Raw genomic sequence first — 23,532 nt, 5'->3', positions numbered from 1 at the left:
TCACAAGCAGAGCCAGCAGGGGACGCTGGACACTAAACTATGAGGCACTGAGTCTGCTGTGACCTCACAAGCACAGCCAGCAGCCATGAGCCTGCCACTGGCCTAGGAGGCATTCAGGCTGCTGTGACCTCACAAGCACAGCCAGCAGCCATGAGCCTGCCACTGGCCTGTGAGGCACTGAGTCTGCTGTGACCTCACAAGCACAGCCAGCAGGGGGCGCTGGACACTAACCTATGAGGCACTGAGGCTGCTGTGACCTCACAAGCAGAGCCAGCAGGGGACGCTGGACACTAAACTATGAAGCACTGAGGCTGATGTGACCTCACAATCACAGCCAGCAGCCATGAGCCTGACACTGGCCTAGGAGGCACTGAGGCTGCTGTGACCTCAGAAGCACAGCCAGCAGCCATGAGCCTGATACTGGCCTAGGAGGCACTGAGGCTGCTGTGACCTCACAAGCACAGCCAGCAGCCATGAGCATGGCAGTGGCAGAGGAGGCACTGAGGCTGCTGTGACGTCACAAGCACAGGCAGCAGCCATGAGCCTGACACTGGCCTGGGAGGCAATGAGTCTGCTGTGACCTCACAAGCACAGCCAGCAGGGGGCGCTGCACACTAACCTATGGGGCACTGAGGCTGCTGTGACCTCACAAGCAGAGCCAGCAGGGGACACTGGACACTAATCTAGGAGGCACTGAGGCTAATGTGGCGTCACAAGCACAGCCAGCAGCCATGAGCCTGATACTGGCCTGTGAGGCACTGAGCCTGGTGTGAGCTCACAAGCACAGCCAGCAGGGGGCACTGGACACTAACTTATGAGGCACTGAGTCTGCTGTGACCTCACAAGCACAGCCAGTAGGGGGCGCTGCACACTAGCTTTTGAGGCCCTGAGTCTGCTGTGACCTCACAAGCAGAGCCAGCAGGGGACACTGGACACTGAACTATGAGGCACTGAGGCTGATGTGACCTCACAATCACAGCCATGAGCCTGCCACTGGCCTAGGAGGCATTCAGGCTGCTGTGACCTCACAAGCACAGCCAGCAGCCATGAGCCTGACACTGGTCTAGGAGGCATTCAGGCTGCTGTGACCTCACAAGCACAGCCAGCAGCCATGAGCATGGCACTGGCAGAGGAGGCACTAAGGCTGCTGTGACCTCACAAGCACAGCCAGCAGCCATGAGCCTGATACTGGCCTGTGAGGCACTGAGGCTGCTGTGAGCTCACAAGCACAGCCAGCAGCCATGAGACTGCCACTGGCAGAGGAGGCACTGAGGCTTCTGTGACCTCACAAGCACAGCCAGCAGCCATGATACTGCCACTGGCAGTGGAGGCACTGAGGCTGCTGTGACGTCACAAGCACAGCCAGCAGCCATGAGCATGGCACTGGCCTAGGAGGCATTCAGGCTTCTGTGACCTCAGAAGCACAGCTAGCAGCCATGACCCTGACACTGGTCTAGGAGGCATTCAGGCTGCTGTGACCTCCCAAGCACAGCCAGCAGCCATGAGCATGATACTGGACTGAGAGGCACTGAGGCTGCTGTGACCTCACAATCACAACCAGCAGGGGTCGCTGGATACTAAACTATGAAGCACTGAGTCTGCTGTGACCTCACAAGCACAGCCAGCAGCCATGAGCCTGCCACTGGCCTAGGAGGCATTCAGGTTTCTGTGACCTCAGAAGCACAGCCGGCAACCATGAGCGTGATACTGGCCTAGGAGGCACTGAGGCTGCTGTGACCTCACAAGCACAGCCAGCAGCCATGAGCCTGATACTGGCCTGTGAGGCACTGAGGCTGCTGTGAGCTCACAAGCACAGCCAGCAGCCATGAGACTGCCACTGGCAGAGGAGGCACTGAGGCTTCTGTGACCTCACAAGCAGAGCCAGCAGCCATGATACTGCCACTGGCAGTGGAGGCACTGAGGCTGCTGTGACGTCACAAGCACAGCCAGCAGCCATGAGCATGGCACTGGCCTAGGAGGCATTCAGGCTTCTGTGACCTCAGAAGCACAGCTAGCAGCCATGACCCTGACACTGGTCTAGGAGGCATTCAGGCTGCTGTGACCTCCCAAGCACAGCCAGCAGCCATGAGCATGATACTGGACTGAGAGGCACTGAGGCTGCTGTGACCTCACAATCACAACCAGCAGGGGTCGCTGGATACTAAACTATGAAGCATTGAGTCTGCTGTGACCTCACAAGCACAGCCAGCAGCCATGAGCCTGCCACTGGCCTAGGAGGCATTCAGGTTTCTGTGACCTCAGAAGCACAGCCGGCAACCATGAGCGTGATACTGGCCTAGGAGGCACTGAGGCTGCTGTGACCTCACAAGCACCGCCAGCAGCCATGAGCCTGACACTGGCCTCAGAGGCACTGAGGCTGCTGTGACCTCACAAGCACAGCCAGCAGGGGTCGCTGGACACTAAACTATGAAGCACTGAGGCTGATGTGACCTCACAATCACAGCCAGCAGCCATGAGCCTGCCACTGGCCTAGGAGGCACTGAGGCTGCTGTGACCTCAGAAGCACAGCCAGCAGCCATGAGCCTGATACTGGCCTGTGAGGCACTGAGGCTGCTGTGACCTCAGAAGCACAGCCACTAGGGGGCACTGGACACGAACTTTTGAGGCCCTGAGTCTGCTGTGACCTCACAATCACAACCAGCAGGGGTCGCTGGACACTAATCTATGAAGCACTGAGGCTGATGTGACCTCACAATCACAGCCAGCAGCAATGAGCCTGCCATTGGCCTAGGAGGCATTCAGGTTTCTGTGACCTCAGAAGCACAGCCGGCAGCCATGAGCCTGATACTGGCCTAGGAGGCACTGAGGCTGCTGTGACCTCACAAGCACAGCCAGCAGCTATGACCCTGACACTGGTCTAGGAAGCATTCAGGCTCCTGTGACCTCACAAGCACAGCCAGCAGCCATGAGCCTGATACTGGCCTAGGAGGCACTGAGGCTGCTGTGACCTCACAAGCACAGCCAGCAGCCATGAGCATGGCAGTGGCAGAGGAGGCACTGAGTCTGCTGTGACCTCACAAGCACAGCCAGCAGCCATGAGCCTGCCACTGGCCTAGGAGGCATTCAGGCTGCTGTGACCTCACAAGCACAGCCAGCAGCCATGAGCCTGATACTGGCCTAGGAGGCACTGAGGCTGCTGTGACCTCACAAGCACAGCCAGCAGCCATGAGCATGGAACTGTCCACGGAGACACTGAGGCTGGTGTGACCTCACAAGCACGGCCAGCAGCCATGAGCCTGCCACTTGCCTAGGAGGCCTCAGGCTGCTGTGACGTCACAAGCACTTCCAGCAGCCATGAGCATGGCATTGGCAAAGGAGGCACTGAGGCTGCTGTGACCTCACAAGCACAGCCAGTAGGGGGCCATGGACGCTAACAAGCACAGCCAGCAGCCATGAGCATGGCACTGTCCACGGAGACAATGAGTCTGCTGTGACCTCACAAGCACGGCCAGCAGGGGACGCTGGACACTAAACTATGAGGCACTGAGGCTGCTGTGACCACACAAGCACAGCCAGCAGCCATGAGCCTGATACTGGCCTAGGAGGCACTGAGGCTGCTGTGACCTCACAAGCACAGCCAGCAGCTATGACCCTGACACTGGTCTAGGAAGCATTCAGGCTCCTGTGACCTCACAAGCACAGCCAGCAGCCATGAGCCTGATATTGGCAGAGGAGGCACTGAGTCTGCTGTGACCTCACAAGCAGAGCCAGCAGGTGACGCTGGACACTAAACTATGAGGCACTGAGGCTGCTGTGACCTCACAAGCACAGCCAGCAGCCATGAGCATGGCAGTGGCAGAGGAGGCACTGAGGCTGCTGTGACGTCACAAGCACAGCCAGCAGCCATGAGCCTGATACTGGCCTGTGAGGCACTGAGGCTGCTGTGACCTCACAAGCACAACCAGCAGCCATGAGACTGCCACTGGCCTGAGAGGCACTGAGTCTGCTGTGACCTCACAAGCACAGCCAGCAGCCATGAGCATTGCACTATCCACGGAGACACTGAGGCTGCTGTGACCTCACAAGCAGAGCCAGCAGGGGACGCTGGACACTAAACGATGAGGCACCGAGGCTGCTGTGACCTCAGAAGCACAGCCAGCAGCCATGAGCCTGCCACTGGCCAAGGAGGCATTCAGGCTGCTGTGACCTCACAAGCACAGCCAGCAGCAATGAGCCTGATACTGGCCTAGGAGGCACTGAGGCTGCTGTGACCTCACAAGCACAGCCAGCAGCCATGAGCATGGCAGTGGCAGAGGAGGCACTGAGGCTGCTGTGACGTCAAAAGCACAGGCAGCAGCCATGAGCCTGACACTGGCCTGTGAGGCACTGAGTCTGCTGTGACCTCACAAGCACAGCCACTAGGGGGCGCTGCACACTAGCTTTTGAGGCACTGAGGCTGCTGTGACCTCACAAGCACAGCCAGCAGCTATGAGCATGGCACCATCCACGGAGACACTGAGGCTGCTGTGACCTCACAAGCACAGCCAGCAGCCATGAGCCTGATACTGGCCTAGGAGGCACTGAGGCTGCTGTGACCTCACAAGCACAGCCAGCAGCCATGAGCCTGCCACTGGCCTAGGAGGCATTCAGGCTGCTGTGACTTCACAAGCACAGCCAGCAGCCATGAGTCTGATACTGGCCTGTGAGGCACTGAGGCTGCTGTGACCTCACAAGCACAGGCAGCAGGGGGCACTGGACACTAACCTATGCGGCACTGAGGCTGCTGTGACCTCACAAGCACAGCCAGCAGCGGGCGCTGGACACCAACCCATGAGGCACTGAGTCTGCTGTGACCTCACAAGCACAGCCAGCAGCCATGAGCCTGATACTGGCCTAGGAGGCACTGAGGCTGCTGTGACCTCACAAGCACTTCCAGCAGCCATGAGCATGGCAGTGGCAGAGGAGGCACTGAGGCTGCTGTGACCTCACAAGCACAGCCAGCAGCCATGAGCCTGCCACTGGCCTAGGAGGCATTCAGGCTGCTGTGACCTCACAAGCACAGCCAGCAACCATGAGCCTGATACTGGCCTAGGAGGCACTGAGGCTGCTGTGACCTCACAAGCACAGCCAGCAGCCATGAGCATGGCACTGTCCACGGAGACACTGAGGCTGGTGTGACCTCACAAGCACGGCCAGCAGCCATGAGCCTGCCACTTGCCTAGGAGGCCTCAGGCTGCTGTGACGTCACAAGCACTTCCAGCAGCCATGAGCATGGCATTGGCAAAGGAGGCACTGAGGCTGCTGTGACCTCACAAGCACAGCCAGTAGGGGGCCATGGACGCTAACAAGCACAGCCAGCAGCCATGAGCATTGCACTGTCCACGGAGACAATGAGTCTGCTGTGACCTCACAAGCACGGCCAGCAGCCATGAGCCTGCCACTTGCCTATGAGGCACTGAGGCTGCTGTGACCTCACAAGCACAGCCAGTAGGGGGCCATGGACGCTAACCTATGAGGTACTGAGGCTGCTGTGACCTCACAAGCACAGCCAGCAGGGGACGCTGGACACTAAACTATGAGGCACTGAGGCTGCTGTGACCTCACAAGCACAGCCAGCAGCCATGAGCCTGCCACTGGCCTAGGAGGCATTCAGGCTGCTGTGACCTCACAAGCACAGCCAGCAGCCATGAGCATGGCACCATCCACGGAGACACTGAGGCTGCTGTGACGTCACAAGCACAGCCAGCAGCCATGATACTGCCAATGGCCTATGAGGCACTGAGTCTGCTGGGACCTCACAAGCACAGCCAGCAGGGGGCGCTGGACACTAACCTATGAGTCACTGAGGCTGCTGTGACCTTAGAAGCAGAGCCAGCAGGGGACGCTGGACACTAAACTATGAAGCACTGAGGCTGATGTGACCTCACAATCACAGCCAGCAGCCATGAGCCTGACACTGGCCTAGGAGGCACTGAGGCTGCTGTGACCTCAGAAGCACAGCCAGCAGCCATGAGCCTGACACTGGCCTAGGAGGCACTGAGGCTGCTCTGACCTCACAAGCACAGCCAGCAGCCATGAGCATGGCAGTGGCAGAGGAGGCACTGAGGCTGCTGTGACGTCACAAGCACAGCCAGCAGCCATGAGCCTGATACTGGCCTGTGACGCACTGAGGCTGCTGTGACCTCACAAGCACAGCCAGCAGGGGAAGCTGGACACTAAACGATGAGGCACTGAGGCTGCTGTGACCTCACAAGCACAGCCAGCAGCCATGAGCCTGCCACTGGCCAAGGAGGCATTCAGGTTTCTGTGACCTCAGAAGCACAGCCAGCAGCCATGAGCCTGACACTGGCCTCAGAGGCACTGAGGCTGCTGTGACCTCACAAGCACAGCCAGTAGGGGGCGCTGCACACTAACTTTTGAGGCACTGAGTCTGCTGTGACCTCACAATCACAACCAGCAGGGGTCGCTGGACACTAAACTATGAAGCACTGAGGCTGATGTGACCTCACAATCACAGCCAGCAGCCATGAGCCTGCCACTGGCCTAGGAGGCACTGAGGCTGCTGTGACCTCAGAAGCACAGCCAGCAGCCATGAGCCTGATACTGGCCTGTGAGGCACTGAGGCTGCTGTGACCTCAGAAGCACAGCCACTAGGGGGCACTGGACACGAACTTTTGAGGCCCTGAGTCTGCTGTGACCTCACAATCACAACCAGCAGGGGTCGCTGGACACTAAACTATGAAGCACTGAGGCTGATGTGACCTCACAATCACAGCCAGCAGCAATGAGCCTGCCATTGGCCTAGGAGGCATTCAGGTTTCTGTGACCTCAGAAGCACAGCAGGCAGCCATGAGCCTGATACTGGCCTAGGAGGCACTGAGGCTCCTGTGACCTCACAAGCACAGCCAGCAGCCATGAGCCTGATACTGGCCTAGGAGGCACTGAGGCTGCTGTGACCTCACAAGCACAGCCAGCAGCCATGAGCATGGCAGTGGCAGAGGAGGCACTGAGTCTGCTGTGACCTCACAAGCACAGCCAGCAGCCATGAGCCTGCCACTGGCCTAGGAGGCATTCAGGCTGCTGTGACCTCACAAGCACAGCCAGCAACCATGAGCCTGATACTGGCCTAGGAGGCACTGAGGCTGCTGTGACCTCACAAGCACAGCCAGCAGCCATGAGCATGGCACTGTCCACGGAGACACTGAGGCTGGTGTGACCTCACAAGCACGGCCAGCAGCCATGAGCCTGCCACTTGCCTAGGAGGCCTCAGGCTGCTGTGACGTCACAAGCACTTCCAGCAGCCATGAGCATGGCATTGGCAAAGGAGGCACTGAGGCTGCTGTGACCTCACAAGCACAGCCAGTAGGGGGCCATGGACGCTAACAAGCACAGCCAGCAGCCATGAGCATGGCACTGTCCACGGAGACAATGAGTCTGCTGTGACCTCACAAGCACGGCCAGCAGGGGACGCTGGACACTAAACTATGAGGCACTGAGGCTGCTGTGACCTCACAAGCACAGCCAGCAGCCATGAGCCTGATACTGGCCTAGGAGGCACTAAGGCTGCTGTGACCTCACAAGCACAGCCAGCAGCTATGACCCTGACACTGGTCTAGGAAGCATTCAGGCTCCTGTGACCTCACAAGCACAGCCAGCAGCCATGAGCCTGATATTGGCAGAGGAGGCACTGAGTCTGCTCTGACATCACAAGCAGAGCCAGCAGGGGACGCTGGACACTAAACTATGAGGCACTGAGGCTGCTGTGACCTCACAAGCACAGCCAGCAGCCATGAGCATGGCAGTGGCAGAGGAGGCACTGAGGCTGCTGTGACGTCACAAGCACAGCCAGCAGCCATGAGCCTGATACTGGCCTGTGAGGCACTGAGGCTGCTGTGACCTCACAAGCACAACCAGCAGCCATGAGACTGCCACTGGCCTGAGAGGCACTGAGTCTGCTGTGACCTCACAAGCACAGCCAGCAGCCATGAGCATGGCACTATCCACGGAGACACTGAGGCTGCTGTGACCTCACAAGCAGAGCCAGCAGGGGACGCTGGACACTAAACGATGAGGCACCGAGGCTGCTGTGACCTCAGAAGCACAGCCAGCAGCCATGAGCCTGCCACTGGCCAAGGAGGCATTCAGGCTGCTGTGACCTCACAAGCACAGCCAGCAGCAATGAGCCTGATACTGGCCTAGGAGGCACTGAGGCTGCTGTGACCTCACAAGCACAGCCAGCAGCCATGAGCATGGCAGTGGCAGAGGAGGCACTGAGGCTGCTGTGACGTCAAAAGCACAGGCAGCAGCCATGAGCCTGACACTGGCCTGTGAGGCACTGAGTCTGCTGTGACCTCACAAGCACAGCCACTAGGGGGCGCTGCACACTAGCTTTTGAGGCACTGAGGCTGCTGTGACCTCACAAGCACAGCCAGCAGCTATGAGCATGGCACCATCCACGGAGACACTGAGGCTGCTGTGACCTCACAAGCACAGCCAGCAGCCATGAGCCTGATACTGGCCTAGGAGGCACTGAGGCTGCTGTGACCTCACAAGCACAGCCAGCAGCCATGAGCCTGCCACTGGCCTAGGAGGCATTCAGGCTGCTGTGACTTCACAAGCACAGCCAGCAGCCATGAGTCTGATACTGGCCTGTGAGGCACTGAGGCTGCTGTGACCTCACAAGCACAGGCAGCAGGGGGCACTGGACACTAACCTATGCGGCACTGAGGCTGCTGTGACCTCACAAGCACAGCCAGCAGCGGGCGCTGGACACCAACCCATGAGGCACTGAGTCTGCTGTGACCTCACAAGCACAGCCAGCAGCCATGAGCCTGATACTGGCCTAGGAGGCACTGAGGCTGCTGTGACCTCACAAGCACAGCCAGCAGCCATGAGCATGGCAGTGGCAGAGGAGGCACTGAGGCTGCTGTGACCTCACAAGCACAGCCAGCAGCCATGAGCCTGCAACTGGCCTAGGAGGCATTCAGGCTGCTGTGACCTCACAAGCACAGCCAGCAACCATGAGCCTGATACTGGCCTAGGAGGCACTGAGGCTGCTGTGACCTCACAAGCACAGCCAGCAGCCATGAGCATGGCACTGTCCACGGAGACACTGAGGCTGGTGTGACCTCACAAGCACGGCCAGCAGCCATGAGCCTGCCACTTGCCTAGGAGGCCTCAGGCTGCTGTGACCTCACAAGCACTTCCAGCAGCCATGAGCATGGCATTGGCAAAGGAGGCACTGAGGCTGCTGTGACCTCACAAGCACAGCCAGTAGGGGGCCATGGACGCTAACAAGCACAGCCAGCAGCCATGAGCATTGCACTGTCCACGGAGACAATGAGTCTGCTGTGACCTCACAAGCACGGCCAGCAGCCATGAGCCTGCCACTTGCCTAGGAGGCACTGAGGCTGCTGTGACCTCACAAGCACAGCCAGTAGGGGGCCATGGACGCTAACCTATGAGGTACTGAGGCTGCTGTGACCTCACAAGCACAGCCAGCAGGGGACGCTGGACACTAAACTATGAGGCACTGAGGCTGCTGTGACCTCACAAGCACAGCCAGCAGCCATGAGCCTGCCACTGGCCTAGGAGGCATTCAGGCTGCTGTGACCTCACAAGCACAGCCAGCAGCCATGAACATGGCACCATCCACGGAGACACTGAGGCTGCTGTGACGTCACAAGCACAGCCAGCAGCCATGATACTGCCAATGGCCTATGAGGCACTGAGTCTGCTGGGACCTCACAAGCACAGCCAGCAGGGGGCGCTGGACACTAACCTATGAGTCACTGAGGCTGCTGTGACCTCAGAAGCAGAGCCAGCAGGGGACGCTGGACACTAAACTATGAAGCACTGAGGCTGATGTGACCTCACAATCACAGCCAGCAGCCATGAGCCTGCCACTGGCCTAGGAGGCACTGAGGCTGCTGTGACCTCACAAGCACAACCAGCAGCCATGAGCCTGACACTGGCCTAGGAGGCACTGAGGCTGCTCTGACCTCACAAGCACAGCGAGCAGTCTTGAGCATGGCAGTGGCAGAGGAGGCACTGAGGCTGCTGTGACGTCACAAGCACAGCCAGCAGCCATGAGCCTGATACTGGCCTGTGACGCACTGAGGCTGCTGTGACCTCACAAGCACAGCCAGCAGGGGAAGCTGGACACTAAACGATGAGGCACTGAGGCTGCTGTGACCTCACAAGCACAGCCAGCAGCTATGAGCATGGCACCATCCACGGAGACACTGAGGCTGCTGTGACCTCACAAGCACAGCCAGCAGCCATGAGCCTGATACTGGCCTAGGAGGCACTGAGGCTGCTGTGACCTCACAAGCACAGCCAGTAGGGGGCGCTGCACACTAGCTTTTGAGGCACTGAGGCTGCTGTGACCTCACAAGCAGAGCCAGCAGGGGACACTGGACACTAACGTAGGAGGCACTGAGTCTGCTGTGAAGTCACAAGCACAGCCAGCAGCCATGAGCCTGATACTGGCCTGTGAGGCACTGAGGATGGTGTGAGCTCACAAGCACAGCCAGCAGCCATGAGCATGGCACTGGCAGAGGAGGCACTGAGGCTGCTGTGACGTCAAAAGCACAGGCAGCAGCCATGAGCCTGACACTGGCCTGTGAGGCACTGAGTCTGCTGTGACCTCACAAGCAGAGCCAGCAGGGGGCGCTGGACACTAACCTATGAGGCACTGAGTTTGCTGTGACCTCACAAGCAGAGCCAACAGGGGGCGCTGGACACTAAACTATGAGGCACTGAGGCTGCTGTGACCTCAGAAGCAGAGCCAGCAGGGGACGCTGGATACTAAACTATGAGGCACTGAGGCTGCTGTGACCTCACAAGCACAGCCAGCAGCCATGAGCCTGCCACTGGCCTAGGAGGCATTCAGGCTGCTGTGACCTCAGAAGCACAGCCAGCAGCCATGAGCCTGCCACTGGCCTGTGAGGCACTGAGTCTGCTGTGACCTCACAAGCACAGCCAGCAAGGGGCGCTGGACACTAACCTAGGAGGTACTGAGGCTGCTGTGACCTCACAAGCACAGCCAGCAGGGGACGCTGGACACTAAACTATGAAGCACTGAGGCTGATGTGACCTCACAATCACAGCCAGCAGCCATGACCCTGACACTGTCCTAGGAGGCACTGAGGCTGCTGTGACCTCAGAAGCACAGCCAGCAGCCATGAGCCTGATACTGGCCTAGGAGGCACTGAGGCTGCTGTGACCTCACAAGCACAGCCAGCAGCCATGAGCATGGCAGTGGCAGAGGAGGCACTGAGGCTGCTGTGACGTCACAAGCACAGGCAGCAGCCATGAGCCTGACACTGGCCTGGGAGGCAATGAGTCTGCTGTGACCTCACAAGCACAGCCAGCAGGGGGCGCTGCACACTAACCTATGAGGCACTGAGGCTGCTGTGACCTCACAAGCAGAGCCAGCAGGGGACACTGGACACTAACCTAGGAGGCACTGAGGCTGCTGTGACGTCACAAGCACAGCCAGCAGCCATGAGCCTGGTACTGGCCTGTGAGGCACTGAGGCTGCTGTGAGCTCACAAGCACAGCCAGCAGCCATGAGACTGCCACTGGCAGAGGAGGCACTGAGGCTTCTGTGACCTCACAAGCACAGCCAGCAGCCATGATACTGCCACTGGCAGTGGAGGCACTGAGGCTGCTGTGACCTCACAAGCACAGCCAGCAGGGGAAGCTGGACACTAAACGATGAGGCACTGAGGCTGCTGTGACCTCACAAGCACAGCCAGCAGCCATGAGCCTGCCACTGGCCTAGGAGGCATTCAGGTTTCTGTGACTTCAGAAGCACAGCCAGCAGCCATGAGCCTGATACTGGCCTGTGAGGCACTGAGTCTGCTGTGACCTCACAAGCACAGCCAGTAGGGGGCGCTGCACACTAGCTTTTGAGGCACTGAGGCTGCTGTGACCTCACAAGCAGAGCCAGCAGGGGACACTGGACACTAACGTAGGAGGCACTGAGTCTGCTGTGAAGTCACAAGCACAGCCAGCAGCCATGAGCCTGATACTGGCCTGTGAGGCACTGAGGATGGTGTGAGCTCACAAGCACAGCCAGCAGCCATGAGCATGGCACTGGCAGAGGAGGCACTGAGGCTGCTGTGACGTCAAAAGCACAGGCAGCAGCCATGAGCCTGACACTGGCCTGTGAGGCACTGAGTCTGCTGTGACCTCACAAGCAGAGCCAGCAGGGGGCGCTGGACACTAACCTATGAGGCACTGAGTCTGCTGTGACCTCACAAGCAGAGCCAGCAGGGGGCGCTGGACACTAAACTATGAGGCACTGAGGCTGCTGTGACCTCAGAAGCAGAGCCAGCAGGGGACGCTGGACACTAAACTATGAGGCACTGAGGCTGCTGTGACCTCACAAGCACAGCCAGCAGCCATGAGCCTGCCACTGGCCTAGGAGGCATTCAGGCTGCTGTGACCTCAGAAGCACAGCCAGCAGCCATGAGCCTGCCACTGGCCTGTGAGGCACTGAGTCTGCTGTGACCTCACAAGCACAGCCAGCAAGGGCCGCTGGACACTAACCTAGGAGGCACTGAGGCTGCTGTGACCTCACAAGCACAGCCAGCAGGGGACGCTGGACACTAAACTATGAAGCACTGAGGCTGATGTGACCTCACAATCACAGCCAGCAGCCATGACCCTGACACTGGCCTAGGAGGCACTGAGGCTGCTGTGACCTCAGAAGCACAGCCAGCAGCCATGAGCCTGATACTGGCCTAGGAGGCACTGAGGCTGCTGTGACCTCACAAGCACAGCCAGCAGCCATGAGCATGGCAGTGGCAGAGGAGGCACTGAGGCTGCTGTGACGTCACAAGCACAGGCAGCAGCCATGAGCCTGACACTGGCCTGGGAGGCAATGAGTCTGCTGTGACCTCACAGGCACAGCCAGCAGGGGGCGCTGCACACTAACCTATGGGGCACTGAGGCTGCTGTGACCTCACAAGCAGAGCCAGCAGGGGACACTGGACACTAATCTAGGAGGCACTGAGGCTGATGTGACGTCACAAGCACAGCCAGCAGCCATGAGCCTGATACTGGCCTGTGAGGCACTGAGGCTGCTGTGACCTCACAAGCACAGCCAGCAGGGGACGCTGGACACTAAACGATGAGGCACTGAGTCTGCTGTGACCTCACAAGCACAGCTAGCAGCCATGAGCCTGCCACTGGCCTAGGAGGCATTCAGGTTTCTGTGACCTCAGAAGCACAGCCAGCAGCCATGAGCCTGATACTGGCCTAGGAGGCACTGAGGCTGCTGTGAGCTCACAAGCACAGCCAGCAGCCATGAGACTGCCACTGGCAGAGGAGGCACTGAGGCTTCTGTGACCTCACAAGCACAGCCAGCAGCCATGATACTGCCACTGGCAGTGGAGGCACTGAGGCTGCTGTGACGTCACAAGCACAGCCAGCAGCCATGAGCATGGCACTGGCCTAGGAGGCATTCAGGCTTCTGTGACCTCAGAAGCACAGCTAGCAGCCATGACCCTGACACTGGTCTAGGAGGCATTCAGGCTGCTGTGACCTCCCAAGCACAGCCAGCAGCCATGAGCATGATACTGGACTGAGAGGCACTGAGGCTGCTGTGACCTCACAATCACAACCAGCAGGGGTCGCTGGATACTAAACTATGAAGCACTGAGTCTGCTGTGACCTCACAATCACAGCCAGCAGCCATGAGCCTGCCACTGGCCTAGGAGGCATTCAGGTTTCTGTGACCTCAGAAGCACAGCCGGCAACCATGAGCGTGATACTAGCCTAGGAGGCACTGAGGCTGCTGTGACCTCACAAGCACAGCCAGCAGCCATGAGCCTGATACTGGCCTGTGAGGCACTGAGGCTGCTGTGAGCTCACAAGCACAGCCAGCAGCCATGAGACTGCCACTGGCAGAGGAGGCACTGAGGCTTCTGTGACCTCACAAGCACAGCCAGCAGCCATGATACTGCCACTGGCAGTGGAGGCACTGAGGCTGCTGTGACGTCACAAGCACAGCCAGCAGCCATGAGCATGGCACTGGCCTAGGAGGCATTCAGGCTTCTGTGACCTCAGAAGCACAGCTAGCAGCCATGACCCTGACACTGGTCTAGGAGGCATTCAGGCTGCTGTGACCTCCCAAGCACAGCCAGCAGCCATGAGCATGATACTGGACTGAGAGGCACTGAGGCTGCTGTGACCTCACAATCACAACCAGCAGGGGTCGCTGGATACTAAACTATGAAGCACTGAGTCTGCTGTGACCTCACAAGCACAGCCAGCAGCCATGAGCCTGCCACTGGCCTAGGAGGCATTCAGGTTTCTGTGACCTCAGAAGCACAGCCGGCAACCATGAGCGTGATACTGGCCTAGGAGGCACTGAGGCTGCTGTGACCTCACAAGCACCGCCAGCAGCCATGAGCCTGACACTGGCCTCAGAGGCACTGAGGCTGCTGTGACCTCACAAGCACAGCCAGTAGGGGGCGCTGCACACTAGCATTTGAGGCACTGAGTCTGCTGTGACCTCACAATCACAACCAGCAGGGGTCGCTGGACACTAAACTATGAAGCACTGAGGCTGATGTGACCTCACAATCCCAGCCAGCAGCCATGAGCCTGCCACTGGCCTAGGAGGCACTGAGGCTGCTGTGACCTCAGAAGCACAGCCAGCAGCCATGAGCCTGATACTGGCCTGTGAGGCACTGAGGCTGCTGTGACCTCAGAAGCACAGCCACTAGGGGGCACTGGACACGAACTTTTGAGGCCCTGAGTCTGCTGTGACCTCACAATCACAACCAGCAGGGGTCGCTGGACACTAAACTATGAAGCACTGAGGCTGATGTGACCTCACAATCACAGCCAGCAGCAATGAGCCTGCCATTGGCCTAGGAGGCATTCAGGTTTCTGTGACCTCAGAAGCACAGCCGGCAGCCATGAGCCTGATACTGGCCTAGGAGGCACTGAGGCTGCTGTGACCTCACAAGCACAGCCAGCAGCTATGACCCTGACACTGGTCTAGGAAGCATTCAGGCTCCTGTGACCTCACAAGCACAGCCAGCAGCCATGAGCCTGATACTGGGCTAGGAGGCACTGAGGCTGCTGTGACCTCACAAGCACAGCCAGCAGCCATGGGCATGGCAGTGGCAGAGGAGGCACTGAGTCTGCTGTGACCTCACAAGCACAGCCAGCAGCCATGAGCCTGCCACTGGCCTAGGAGGCATTCAGGCTGCTGTGACCTCACAAGCACAGCCAGCAACCATGAGCCTGATACTGGCCTAGGAGGCACTGAGGCTGCTGTGACCTCACAAGCACAGCCAGCAGCCATGAGCATGGCACTGTCCACGGAGACACTGAGGCTGGTGTGACCTCACAAGCACGGCCAGCAGCCATGAGCCTGCCACTTGCCTAGGAGGCCTCAGGCTGCTGTGACGTCACAAGCACTTCCAGCAGCCATGAGCATGGCATTGGCAAAGGAGGCACTGAGGCTGCTGTGACCTCACAAGCACAGCCAGTAGGGGGCCATGGACGCTAACAAGCACAGCCAGCAGCCATGAGCATGGCACTGTCCACGGAGACAATGAGTCTGCTGTGACCTCACAAGCACGGCCAGCAGGGGACGCTGGACACTAAACTATGAGGCACTGAGGCTGCTGTGACCTCACAAGCACAGCCAGCAGCCATGAGCCTGATACTGGCCTAGGAGGCACTGAGGCTGCTGTGACCTCACAAGCACAGCCAGCAGCTATGACCCTGACACTGGTCTAGGAAGCATTCAGGCTCCTGTGACCTCACAAGCACAGCCAGCAGCCATGAGCCTGATATTGGCAGAGGAGGCACTGAGTCTGCTCTGACATCACAAGCAGAGCCAGCAGGGGACGCTGGACACTAAACTATGAGGCACTGAGGCTGCTGTGACCTCACAAGCACAGCCAGCAGCCATGAGCATGGCAGTGGCAGAGGAGGCACTGAGGCTGCTGTGACGTCACAAGCACAGCCAGCAGCCATGAGCCTGATACTGGCCTGTGAGGCACTGAGGCTGCTGTGACCTCACAAGCACAACCAGCAGCCATGAGACTGCCACTGGCCTGAGAGGCACTGAGTCTGCTGTGACCTCACAAGTACAGCCAGCAGCCATGAGCATGGCACTATCCACGGAGACACTGAGGCTGCTGTGACCTCACAAGCAGAGCCAGCAGGGGACGCTGGACACTAAACGATGAGGCACCGAGGCTGCTGTGACCTCAGAAGCACAGCCAGCAGCCATGAGCCTGCCACTGGCCAAGGAGGCATTCAGGCTGCTGTGACCTCACAAGCACAGCCAGCAGCAATGAGCCTGATACTGGCCTAGGAGGCACTGAGGCTGCTGTGACCTCACAAGCACAGCCAGCAGCCATGAGCATGGCACTGGCAGAGGAGGCACTGAGGCTGCTGTGACGTCAAATGCACAGGCAGCAGCCATGAGCCTGACACTGGCCTGTGAGGCACTGAGTCTGCTGTGACCTCACAAGCACAGCCACTAGGGGGCGCTGCACACTAGCTTTTGAGGCACTGAGGCTGCTGTGACCTCACAAGCACAGCCAGCAGCTATGAGCATGGCACCATCCACGGAGACACTGAGGCTGCTGTGACCTCACAAGCACAGCCAGCAGCCATGAGCCTGATACTGGCCTAGGAGGCACTGAGGCTGCTGTGACCTCACAAGCACAGCCAGCAGCCATGAGCCTGCCACTGGCCTAGGAGGCATTCAGGCTGCTGTGACTTCACAAGCACAGCCAGCAGCCATGAGTCTGATACTGGCCTGTGAGGCACTGAGGCTGCTGTGACCTCACAAGCACAGGCAGCAGCTGGCACTGGACACTAACCTATGCGGCACTGAGGCTGCTGTGACCTCACAAGCACAGCCAGCAGCCATGAGCCTGATACTGGGCTAGGAGGCACTGAGGCTGCTGTGACCTCACAAGCACAGCCAGCAGCCATGAGCCTGCCACTGGCCTAGGAGGCATTCAGGCTGCTGTGACCTCACAAGCACAGCCAGCAACCATGAGCCTGATACTGGCCTAGGAGGCACTGAGGCTGCTGTGACCTCACAAGCACAGCCAGCAGCCATGAGCATGGCAGTGGCAGAGGAGGCACTGAGGCTGGTGTGACCTCACAAGCACGGCCAGCAGCCATGAGCCTGCCACTTGCCTAGGAGGCCTCAGGCTGCGGTGACGTCACAAGCACTTCCAGCAGCCATGAGCATGGCATTGGCAAAGGAGGCACTGAGGCTGCTGTGACCTCACAAGCACAGCCAGTAGGTGGCCATGGACGCTAACAAGCACAGCCAGCAGCCATGAGCATTGCACTGTCCACGGAGACAATGAGTCTGCTGTGACCTCACAAGCACGGCCAGCAGCCATGAGCCTGCCACTTGCCTAGGAGGCACTGAGGCTGCTGTGACCTCACAAGCACAGCCAGTAGGGGGCCATGGACGCTAACCTATGAGGTACTGAGGCTGCTGTGACCTCACAAGCACAGCCAGCAGCCATGAGCCTGCCACTGGCCTAGGAGGCATTCAGGCTGCTGTGACCTCACAAGCACAGCCAGCAGCCATGAGCATGGCACCATCCACGGAGACACTGAGGCTGCTGTGACGTCACAAGCACAGCCAGCAGCCATGATACTGCCAATGGCCTATGAGGCACTGAGTCTGCTGGGACCTCACAAGCACAGCCAGCAGGGGGCGCTGGACACTAACCTATGAGTCACTGAGGCTGCTGTGACCTCAGAAGCAGAGCCAGCAGGGGACGCTGGACACTAAACTATGAAGCACTGAGGCTGATGTGACCTCACAATCACAGCCAGCAGCCATGAGCCTGCCGCTGGCCTAGGAGGCACTGAGGCTGCTGTGACCTCAGAAGCACAGCCAGCAGCCATGAGCCTGACACTGGCCTAGGAGGCACTGAGGCTGCTCTGACCTCACAAGCACAGCAAGCAGCCATGAGCATGGCAGTGACAGAGGAGGCACTGAGGCTGCTGCTGTGACGTCACAAGCACAGCCAGCAGCCATGAGCCTGATACTGGCTTTTGAGGCACTGAGGCTGCTGTGACCTCACAAGCAGAGCCAGCAGGGGACACTGGACACTAACGTAGGAGGCACTGAGTCTGCTGTGAAGTCACAAGCACAGCCAGCAGCCATGAGCCTGATACTGGCCTGTGAGGCACTGAGGATGGTGTGAGCTCACAAGCACAGCCAGCAGCCATGAGCATGGCACTGGCAGAGGAGGCACTGAGGCTGCTGTGACGTCAAAAGCACAGGCAGCAGCCATGAGCCTGACACTGGCCTGTGAGGCACTGAGTCTGCTGTGACCTCACAAGCAGAGCCAGCAGGGGGCGCTGCACACTAACCTATGAGGCACTGAGGCTGCTGTGACCTCACAAGCAGGGCCAGCAGGGGACACTGGACACTAACTTAGGGGGCACTGAGGCTGCTGTGACCTCACAAGCACAGCCAGCAGCCCTGACCCTGACACTGGTCTAGGAGGCATTCAGGCTGCTGTGACCTCCCAAGCACAGCCAGCAGGGGACGCTGGACACTAAACTATGAGGCACTGAGGCTGCTGTGACCTCAGAAGCAGAGCCAGCAGGGGACGCTGGACACTAAACTATGAGGCACTGAGGCTGCTGTGACCTCACAAGCACAGCCAGCAGCCATGAGCCTGCCACTGGCCTAGGAGGCATTCAGGCTGCTGTGACCTCACAAGCACAGCCAGCAGCCATGAGCCTGCCACTGGCCTGTGAGGCACTGAGTCTGCTGTGACCTCACAAGCACAGCCAGCAAGGGGCGCTGGACACTAACCTAGGAGGCACTGAGGCTGCTGTGACCTCACAAGCACAGCCAGCAGGGGACGCTGGACACTAAACTATGAAGCACTGAGGCTGATGTGACCTCACAATCACAGCCAGCAGCCATGAGCCTGCCACTGGCCTAGGAGGCACTGAGGCTGCTGTGACCTCAGAAGCACAGCCAGCAGCCATGAGCCTGATACTGGCCTAGGAGGCACTGAGGCTGCTGTGACCTCACAAGCACAGCCAGCAGCCATGAGCATGGCAGTGGCAGAGGAGGCACTGAGGCTGCTGTGACGTCACAAGCACAGGCAGCAGCCATGAGCCTGACACTGGCCTGGGAGGCAATGAGTCTGCTGTGACCTCACAAGCACAGCCAGCAGCAATGAGCCTGCCACTGGCCTAGGAGGCATTCAGGTTTCTGTGACCTCAGAAGCACAGCCGGCAGCCATGAGCGTGATACTGGCCTAGGAGGCACTGAGGCTGCTGTGACCTCACAAGCACAGCCAGCAGCCATGAGCCTGACACTGGCCTCAGAGGCACTGAGGCTGCTGTGACCTCACAAGCACAGCCAGTAGGGGGCGCTGCACACTAGCATTTGAGGCACTGAGTCTGCTGTGACCTCACAATCACAACCAGCATGGGTCGCTGGACACTAAACTATGAAGCACTGAGGCTGATGTGACCTCACAATCACAGCCAGCAGCCATGAGCCTGCCACTGGTCTAGGAGGCACTGAGGCTGCTGTGACCTCAGAAGCACAGCCAGCAGCCATGAGCCTGATATTGGCCTGTGAGGCACTGAGGCTGCTGTGACTTCAGAAGCACAGCCACTAGGGGGCACTGGACACGAACTTTTGAGGCACTGAGTCTGCTGTGACCTCACAAGCACAGCCAGCAGCAATGAGCCTGCCACTGGCCTAGGACGCATTCAGGTTTCTGTGACCTCAGAAGCACAGCCGGCAGCCATGAGCCTGATACTGGCCTAGGAGGCACTGAGGCTGCTGTGACCTCACAAGCACAGCCACCAGACATGAGCATGGCAGTGGCAGAGGAGGCACTGAGGCTGCTGTGACGTCACAAGCACAGCCAGCAGCCATGAGCCTGACACTGGCCTCAGAGGCACTGAGTCTGCTGTGACCTCACAAGCACAGCCAGTAGGGGGGGCTGCACACTAGCTTTTGAGGCACTGAGTCTGCTGTGACCTCACAAGCAGAGCCAGCAGGGGACACTGGACACTGAACTATGAGGCACTGAGGCTGATGTGACCTCACAATCACAGCCATGAGCCTGCCACTGGCCTAGGAGGCATTCAGGCTGCTGTGACCTCAGAAGCACAGCCAGCAGCAATGAGCCTGACACTGGTCTAGGAGGCATTCAGGCTGCTGTGACCTCACAAGCACAGCCAGCAGCCATGAGCCTGCCACGGGCCTAGGAGGCACTGAGGCTGCTGTGACCTCACAAGCACAGCCAGCAGCCATGAGCCTGTCACTGGCCTAGGAGGCACTGAGGCTGCTGTGACCTCAGAAGCACAGCCAGCAGCCATGAATCTGATACTGGCCTAGGAGGCACTGAGGCTGGTGTGACCTCACAAGCAGAGCCAGCAGCCATGAGCATGGCACTGGCAGAGGAGGTATTGAGGCTGCTGTGACCTCACAAGCAGAGCCAGCAGCCATGAGCCTGCCACTGGCCTAGGAGGCATTCAGGCTTCTGTGACCTCAGAAACACAGCTAGCAGCCATGAGCCTGACACTGGTCTAGGAGGCACTGAGGCTGCTGTGACCTCCGAAGCACAGCCAGCAGCCATGAGCCTGCCACTGGCCTAGGAGGCATTCAGGCTTCTGTGACCTCACAAGCACAGCCAGCAGCCATGAGCCTGACACTGGTCTAGGAGGCATTCAGGCTGCTGTGACCTCATAAGCACAGCCAGCAACCATTAGCATGGCACCATCCACGGAGACACTGAGGCTGCTGTGACGTCACAAGCACAGCCAGCAGCCATGAGCATGGCACTGGCAGAGGAGGCACTAAGGCTGCTGTGACCTCACAAGCACACCGGCAGCCATGAGCCTGATACTGGCCTGTGAGGCACTGAGGCTGCTGTGAGCTCACAAGCACAGCCAGCAGGGGGCGATGGACACTTACCTAGGAGGCACTGAGGCTGGTGTGACCACACAAGCACAGCCAGCAGCCATGAGACTGCCACTGCCAGAGGAGGCACTGAGGCTTCTGTGACCTCACAAGCACAGCCAGCAGCCATGAGCCTGACACTGGCCTCAGAGGCACTGAGGCTGCTGTGGCGTCACAAGCATAGCCAGCAGTCATGAGCATGGCACTGGCAGAGGAGGCACTGAGGCTGCTGTGACCTCACAAGCACAGCCAGCAGCCATGAGCCTGATACTGGCCTGGGAGGCACTGAGGCTGCTGTGACCTTACAAGTACAGCCAGTAGGGGGCGATGGACACTAAACGATGAGGCACTGAGTCTGCTGTGACCTCACAAGCACAGCCAGCATGGGACGCTGGACACTAAACTATGAGGCACTGAGGCTGCTGTGACCTCACAATCACAGCCAGCAGCCATGAGCCTGCCACTGGCCTAGGAGGCACTGAGGCTGCTGTGACCTCAGAAGCACAGCCAGCAGCCATGAGCCTGATACTGGCCTGTGAGGCACTGAGGCTGGTGTGAGCTCACAAGCACAGCCACTAGGGGGCACTGGACACGAACTTTTGAGGCACTGAGGCTGCTGTGACCTCACAAGCACAGCCAGGAACAACGAGCCTGCCACTGGCCTAGGAGGCATTCAGGCTGCTGTGATCTCAGAAGCACAGCCAGCAGACATGAGCCTGATACTGGCCTAGGAGGCACTGAGGCTGCTGTGACCTCACAAGCACAGCCAGCAGCCATGAGCGTGACACTGGCCTCAGAGGCACTGAGTCTGCTGTGACCTCACAAGCACAGCCAGTAGGGGGCGCTGCACACCAGCTTTTGAGGCACTGAGTCTGCTGTGACCTCAGAAGCACAGCCAGCAGGGGACACTGGACACTGAACTATGAGGCACTGAGGCTGCTGTGACCTCACAAGCACAGCCATGAGCCTGCCACTGGCCTAGGAGGCATTCAGGCTTCTGTGACCTCAGAAGCACAGCCAGCAGCCATGAGCCTGACACTGGTCTAGGAGGCATTCAGGCTGCTGTGACCTCACAAGCACAGCCAGCAACCATGAGCATGGCACCATCCACGGAGACACTGAGGCTGCTGTGACGTCACAAGCACAGCCAGCAGCCATGAGCATGGCACTGGCAGAGGAGGCACTAAGGCTGCTGTGACCTCACAAGCACAGCCAGCAGCCATGAGACTGCCATTGCGAGAGGAGGCACTGAGGCTTCTGTGACCTCACAAGCACAGCCAGCAGCCATGATACTGCCACTGGCAGAGGAGGTACTGAGGCTGCTGTGACGTCACAAGCATAGCCAGCAGCCATGAGCATGGCACTGGCCTAGGAGGCATTCAGGCTTCTGTGACCTCAGAAGCACAGCCAGCAGCCATGGCCATGACACTGGTCTAGGAGGCATTCAGGCTGCTGTGACCTCCCAAGCACAGCCAGCAGCCATGAGCATGATACTGGCCTGAGAGGCACTGAGGCTGCTGTGACCTCACAATCACAACCAGCAGGGGTCGCTGGACACTAAACTATGAAGCACTGAGGCTGATGTGACCTCACAATCACAGCCAGCAGCTATGAGCCTGCCACTGGCCTAGGAGGCACTGAGGCTGCTGTGACCTCAGAAGCACAGCCAGCAGCCATGAGACTGATACTGGCCTGTGAGGCACTGAGGCTGGTGTGAGCTCACAAGCACAGCCACTAGGGGGCACTGGACACGAACTTTTGAGGCACTGAGTCTGCTGTGACCTCACAAGCACAGCCAGCAGCCATGAGCATGGCACTGGCAGAGGAGGCACTGAGGCTGCTGTGACGTCACAAGCACAGCCAGCAGCCATGAGCCTGCCACTGGCCTGAGAGGCACTGAGGCTGCTGTGACCTCAAAAGCACAGCCAGCAGCCATGAGCCTGATACTGGCGTAGGAGGAACTGAGGCTGCTGTGACCTCACAAACACAGCCAGCAGCCATGAGCATGGCACTGGCAGAGGAGGCACTGAGGCTGCTGTGACGTCACAAGCACAGCCAGCAGCCATGAGCCTGACACTGGCAGAGGAGGCATCCAGGTTTCTGTGACCTCAGAAGCACAGCCAGCAGCCATGAGCCTGATACTGGCCTAGGAGGCACTGAGGCTGCTGTGACCTCACAAGCACAGCCACCAGCGGTCGCTGGACACTAAACTATGAAGCACTGAGGCTGATGTGACCTCACAAGCACATCCAGCAGCCATGAGACTGCCACTGGCAGAGGAGGCACTGAGGCTGCTGTGACGTCACAAGCACAGCCAGCAGCCATGAGCATGACACTGGCCTAGGAGGCATTCAGTCTGCTGTGACCTCACAAGCACAACCAGCAGCCATGAGCCTGCTACTGGCCTAGGAGGCACTGAGGCTGCTGTGACCTCACAAGCACAGCCAGCAGCCATGAGACTGCCCCTGGACTCACAGGCACTGAGGCTGCTGTGACCTGAGAAGCACAGCCAGCAGCCATGAGCCTGACAGTGGCAGAGGAGGCACTGGGGCTGCTGTGACCTCACAAGCACAGCCAGCAGGGGACGCTGGACACTAACTTTTGAGGCACTGATG

The sequence above is a fragment of the Dromaius novaehollandiae genome, chromosome 19 (genome assembly GCF_036370855.1).
Source record: "Dromaius novaehollandiae isolate bDroNov1 chromosome 19, bDroNov1.hap1, whole genome shotgun sequence".
Lineage (NCBI taxonomy): Eukaryota > Metazoa > Chordata > Aves > Casuariiformes > Dromaiidae > Dromaius > Dromaius novaehollandiae.
The sequence above is the reverse complement of the archived record's forward strand: the minus strand, read 5'-3'. Positions refer to the sequence as shown.